The sequence below is a fragment of the Mirounga leonina genome, unplaced genomic scaffold (genome assembly GCF_011800145.1).
Source record: "Mirounga leonina isolate KUSES-001 unplaced genomic scaffold, KU_Mleo_1.0 Mir_418, whole genome shotgun sequence".
Lineage (NCBI taxonomy): Eukaryota > Metazoa > Chordata > Mammalia > Carnivora > Phocidae > Mirounga > Mirounga leonina.
The window spans coordinates 17,485,332-17,492,141 of NW_023270739.1; positions in this window are offsets into that span (position 1 = coordinate 17,485,332).

The window sequence follows — 6,810 nt, forward strand, 5'->3', positions numbered from 1 at the left end:
AGAAGGTCTTTCACAACATCATGAGCAGCTTAATCAACCCATCCCAACGACGGACCTGCCTCTGGTCTTCCTATTATGTGAAATAAATTTCCTTATGGTTTCAGCCACTTTGAGTCAGGGAACTGAAGTGACATTAAAGAGCCTTTCAGTTATGCCATCATCTTCTGAGAAAACAGTCTGTCGTATCCACCTCCCCTTCAGAGGCGACTGCATAGTAAGGACCTGCTGTTATTAGTTTCCCAGGGTGGCTCATGAAGTACCACAAACAAGGTGGCTTGAAAAAAACAAATTTATTCTCTCACAACTTTGGAGCTAGAAGCCTGAAAAGATGTCAACAGGGCAGTGCTCTCTCTGAAGTCTCTAGGGGAGAACCTGTTCCATGCCTTTCTCTTAGTTTCTGATGCTGTTGGCAATCCTTGGTGTTCCTTGACTTACACACATAACCCTCTAATCTCTGCCTCCACCATCACATAATGCTTCCCTGTGGGTGCCTCTTCTCCCCTACTTGTGAGGACACCAGTCATTTTGGATTAGAAGACCACCCTAATGGAGTCTTTTCTTAACTTGATTATATCTGCAAAGATCCCTTTTCCAAATAAGACCACATCCAGAGGTTAGGACTTCAACATCTCTTTTCAGGGGACACAATTCAACCCATAACACCCTGACATAGTGGCTGAAGCTGACTAGACTAGGTGCAAAGTGACGTAATAAGAAATATTTATTTGGTCATTGAGATGACCAAAATATATTTTCCAGATGTATTTGGTCTTCATCCACAGTTGCTGAAAATGCTTCAGAGCCATGAAACTGACATGGGTGTCTTGTTACTAATGAAGGTGACTTTGGTGTCAGAATTGAATTGAAATCTCAGACACCAGAAGGGTGTCTGAAAATTGCTTGGTACTGGGGGGCCGAGGAGAACCTCCACACACATTGGACTTGGGTCTAGGAACCCAAAAAGACCAAGAAAGGGTACTAGGCCCGTGGCAAATAGCAAGAGTGTCATCCAATGGGACTAAATTACCTGGGTAATTTATGTCAAGGTGCATTCATACCAAAGGAAGATCCAATAACCCCACCAGCTTTAGCAGAGGTTTCATAGTGGGTTGAACAGAGAAAGCTGGTGGCAGAGCAGAGTTATCAGGAATACCTAGCAGTAAAGCTGTCCTGAACTCAAAGATCCCACCCTGCTGCAGTCAGTACCACATTGCATTACAAGAAGTAATGTACTTCAGCAAGATAACAATGTCTATCATATTAAATTAATGTGATAGATTTGTTATTTTTTGCTTGACAGTGTTTTAAGTTTTATTCGTAAATTCAAGTTGATTTGTATGGCTATTTGTATGGTTATAAGGTGCCTATGCTTAGTTTTATGTTTAAACACACTTAAGTATCATTATAATAAAAATAATTTAAATCAGGGGCACCTGGGTGGCTCAGTTGCTAAGCGTCTGCCTTCTGCTCAGGTCATGATCCCGGGGTCCTGGGATCGAGCCCCATATCGGGCTCCCTACTCCGCAGGAAGCCTGCTTCTCCCTCTCCCACTCCCCCTGCTTGTGTTCCCTCTCTCGCTGTGTCTCTCTCTGTCAAATAAATAGATAAAATCTTTAAAAAAATAATTTAAATCAAATTTAGAGGTTCATAACTATTATTTCTTTTTATAGGTGTCCACATTACTGAGGTTTGAGAAACCATTAAGAGCACGAACTTTAGTGTCAAGCAAACCTGGATTGAAATAATGGATACATTCATTAATCATTGGCTAGGTGGAAAAGATCAGATTTCCTCATCTGTGAGACGGAGAAGTAATAGTACCCTCCTCATATAGTCCTGATTAAGCAAAATAATGTATGTTAATGGCCAAGAGCAGCAATAGATGAATATAAATCTTAGAAAGGAAGTCAATTTTAATATTAAGGTAATATTAATATATACAGGTGATACACAAATTAAAAAGTTAGGGCACCTGGGTGGCTCAGTTGGTTAAGCAACTGCCTTCGGCTCAGGTCACGATCCTGGAGTCCCGGGATCGAGTCCCGCATCGGGCTCCCTGCTCAGCAGGGGGTCTGCTTCTCCCTCTGACCCTCCCCCCTCTCATGCTCTCTCTATCTCATTCTCTCTCTCAAATAAATAAATAAAATCTTTTAAAAAAATTTAAAAAGTTAAAGCAAATGATGAAATGTTGGGAAAACGTGGAGTTTTTTGGTTTTGGGGTTTTTTTTTCAGCTCTCTGGACCACATTTCCTCCAACAATATCTATGCAAAAGCAGTAAGAATCCACAAGAGGGTGCTCCAGCAAGGTGAGTCCATGAGCATTTGCTCTGATTCTGAAAATAGAGGCTCCTGCTGTTACATTTTCTACTCACTTCTTCCTCAGCACCCCCACCCCAGGTGTTTCCAAGCAATAATAATTTTAATAAAACAAAATGTCAACATTGCTCACCTATGGTGATCTGGCTGACACAACTGTAGTAGCTGCCTGTCGTGGCAGAGGAAAGGTTATAACTCCCACTGCTCACGTCTCTGTCTGCTAAGAAAATAAAAGAGAAGGTTGATTATATCCTGGTAGACACCATGAACACAGTTAAATATACGACTGCTGGTAGATTAACCGGGCAGTCTCCTGCTCCTTCATTGGTTCATTCATTGATGCTTAGCTAGTGCTCAGTGCCAAGCACCTAGAACATTCAGCAAACAACCTAGACTGTCCCACACAGGCAATTTCAGTTCGGTGCCACTGTTGTTAAACTGGGGGTGATAAAGGATGTTGGCAGACGTGCAGGGACAGGTGAGAGAACACTTGATCTAGAGAGGGTAGCAGGTAAGACTTCGGAGAGGAAGTGACATCTAAACTAAAACCTAGGGACGCCTGGGTGGCTCAGTCAGTTAAGCTCAGTCGGTTAACCGTCTGCCTTCGGCTCAGGTCATGATCCCAGGGTCCAGGGATCAGTCCTTGCTCAGCAAGGAGCCTACTTTTCCCTCTGCCTGCCACTTCCCCTGCTCGTGTGCTCACTCGCTCTCGCTCTCTATCTCTGGCAAATAAATAAATAAAATCTTTAAAAAATAATAAAATAAAATCTAAAGGTGAATAACACCTGACTAGGCCAAAGGGGGAAGAACTGAGGGAAAGATCCAGACAGAGAAGCTTCATCGTGGGTGGAGGCTCAGAGGCCACAGGCAGCCTCCTGAGTCGGCAGCTGAGCGCAGGAAGAGGAGAGGTAAACAGCAGCTAGATTATGACAGGTCTTATAAACCACATTAACAAGTTTGGCTCTTGCCTAGAGAGCCGGATCCCATTTTCACTTTGGAAAGATCACTTTGAGGCCATGTGGAGAACAGACTGGAAGAAGCAAGATGAGAGGCAGAGAGACTCCTTGCTGGGACCGCTGCAATAATCCTGACTGGAAGTGAGGGTGGCCGAGCCAAGGGAGAAGTGCCAGTGGGGATGACAGAAGTGGATGCAGTTCCCTTTGGGGCTAAAAGTACAACATGCCGCTCTGAATTCCTCACAACTGTGAACAGAAAATGTTCTAGGCACTAGGGGCAGAAGAAAACCAAATGCTCCACCGACATAGCATCTTAGGATTTTCATCCACATCGCATCATGCATGAGGTAGGACAGGGCGGGCATCACCCCCCCCACCCACCCAAGCCCAGTCTCTGATGGGAAGGCTGAGAAGGCTCTGGGCACCAGGGCCACAGCACAGCATGCAGCAGAACAGAGCCCACACTGAGACCAGAACTACTCCAAACTGTTTAGGAAACACAGCAGGGCACAAATACGTGATTTTAAAACATCAGAGTAAATCCGTATTTTCTAATATAAAACTCTTCAGATTAGACACAAAGAGTCATTATGATAATGGTTACCACACTGACCTAAAGGAACTATTTGGGTATTATGTTATGTAATATCAGGAAAACTTTGAAACTCTGATCTATAAATGGTGAAAATTATAGGTCTGAGGGAAAGAAATAATTAAGAATAAGTCAACTGCACTCAGAGAAGGGTTTATGGAAACATTCTGAGAGTCAGATTCTAATGAGACCACGATGCGGACTGGTAGAGAAGATGGTATGGTACGTGAATGCTCTTAGGAGGAAAGAACAGCGGGTACGTGGACAGAAGGAAGGAAGTGAGAGGCATCTGCAGGGGCATCCCTATATGCCTGTGGTTTGAAAGCAGTCGGGAAATATTAACAAAAGCAGATGGTGAGCCAGAGGGCAGAGAAATGGTAGTGGCCTTCAGAAGCCACATCAAGGCCACGGTAGGTCCACAAACAGGAAGGTAAAATGCTAGAAAATGTTTTAAACTATTTTGAATGTGGGAAACATAATTTCAGCAAGAGCACGTGGCCAACTCCTCTTCTAGGAAACATTCCCAAGCCACCCGCACTCTCTAGGGTGCGTTCAGAGCATCAGACACGCCCCCACCAGCACTGCGCAGGACAGACTGCACTGGTTCACACAGATATAAACCGTGGGCTTGTCAAGGACATACCCATGTGCTACTCAATTTGTAATTTCCAGAATTTAGTGCTCTGTCTGTCATCCGATGTATCTTCAGTACACGTTCACTGGTTGAAAGAAAGAAAAAAGGATGCATGAAATTAAAAAAAAAAAAAATAGACAAATGGCCATTTCCCTTTTCTGTTAGTGTAACTTCATTAGAGGTGGCTGGGATCAAAGAAGAAGAACGCTGGGCTGGGAATCCACAGGTCTGGGTTTTAAGCCTAGTTCTGCTGCACATAAACTCTTAAAACTTAGTCAAGCTGTTGGCTGTTTCTATCTAAAAATGGTGACAATAATGCTTATCCTACTTCTTTTAGGCGGGGGGGGGGGGAGGGGGGTTGATAAGATATGGTTAATAAAAATAAACAGGCTACACAAATGCATAGTTAGCAAATAATTCAGAACACATTTGTGGAATCAGCTGAATCAACAAAATCCGGACCTAAAACATATCTAACTGCTCTAAAGTTGTCATTCCTAATTCTTTGTAAACCCTTTGCTAATGATCTGTCCTTAAAAGATTTTCGGAAGGGATGAGAACTGCAAGGGGTAAGGTCAACGGCACCAAAGGTGATATATAAATAAATACACAGAGAAATTCACAAGCCCAGAAGTGCCTACGCATGGGAAGGAGAGAAAAGAAATGAAGGAGAAAAGCATACTTAGAAATCAGCAATCAACAAAGAAGCAGGATGCTTGAATAAGGAATGAAAGCTTGGGAAGAGGCCATAAATAAAACTTAATGGTAAAGCTACTTACATTTGAATAAAACCTGAATGGTAAAACGAGGGCATAATTTTGGTGGCAATATTCTGAAAAGACTCAAAGGGCAAAAGTATAAAGCCCTGTGGCAGTTATAGCACAAGTTATGGCATTCTATGTAAAAGAAGGTGCTTCCCCTGTGTAGGAATTAAAATAAAAATGCTAGATTTTGGAGGGGGAGGGCCTAAATATCCATTTAATCCTTTAGGGACCAACTGCACTTAAAGAAAAAAAGTCAGGTAGCTAGTGAGAAAATTCGAGACTCTGAATGAGATTAATAAACTTCGTGAGTTCTGGAGTCAATATCTAAATGAGACACCTGGTTCCAACCCTTGGGCACATTATTTCATCTCTGTGTAGCTCTGTTTCCTCATACATAATGATGAGAATAATAAAGGCACTCACCATGTAAGGCGGCACACAGAGAGTGTTCATTAGTGTTAGCTATGATTTATTTTATATTTCAAAACAACAAGGATATCCATAAAATAGAATGCCATAGAGCAAAGGAAATAAATGAAGTAAAGCTACACAAAATATCATGGGTAGATCTCACGAACACTGTTGAATGAAAGAACCAACCCCAAAACAACACATGATCCTACTGATGAAAATTCCAACAACAAAACTAAACCATACTGTTTAGGGATGGACGCACACATGGATGGTAATACTGTAAAGAAAAATAACAAAGTAATTAGCACAAACGTCAGCATGGTGGTTCTTTTTGGTGGACAAGAAGCAACTTTGATTTGGGAGGGGGTACTAGTACAGGGATGGGTTCTGCAGTACTGGAAATGTTCTAGTTTTTGACTTAGGTAGTAGTCACACGGTATTCATTCTGTATTTGTTAAACTATAAATTTCTCTCCCTCCCCCATCTTTATATATGCTATAACTCACAGTAATTTTTTTTTTAAAGATTTTATTTATTTATTTGACAGAGAGAGACACAGCGAGAGCAGGAACACAAGCAGGGGGAGTGGGAGAGGGAGAAGCAGGCTTCCCACGGAGCAGGGAGCCCAACGCGGGGCTCGATCCCAGGACTCTGGGATCATGACCTGAGCCGAAGGCAGTCGCTTAACGACCGAGCCACCCAGGCGCCCCACAGTAATTTTTTTTAAGAAATAAAGAGGGGCAGAAGTCATGACAGGGCAAACCAGGAATGAAAATTCTGAAAAAACATCTAAGAAAAGGCGATGGTGGGACGCCTGGGTGGCTCAGTCGGTTAAGTTTCTGCCTTCAGCTGGGGTTAGCATCCCAGGGTCCTGGGATGGAGTCCCATCTCGTTGCAGGCTCCCAGCTCAGCCGGGAGCCTGCTTTTCCCCCTGCCTTTTGCTCTCCTTGCTTGTGGTCTCTCGCGCTCTCTCTCTGACAAATAAATAAATAAAATCTTAAAAAAAAAAAAACAAGAGAGAGAGAGAGAAAAAGGAGATGGTGGTGGAATCAGACAATACTAGTTATTGACTGCTTGCTCTTTATCAGGCACTACACTAAACATTGATTATTTCATTTACATCCTTATTTCATT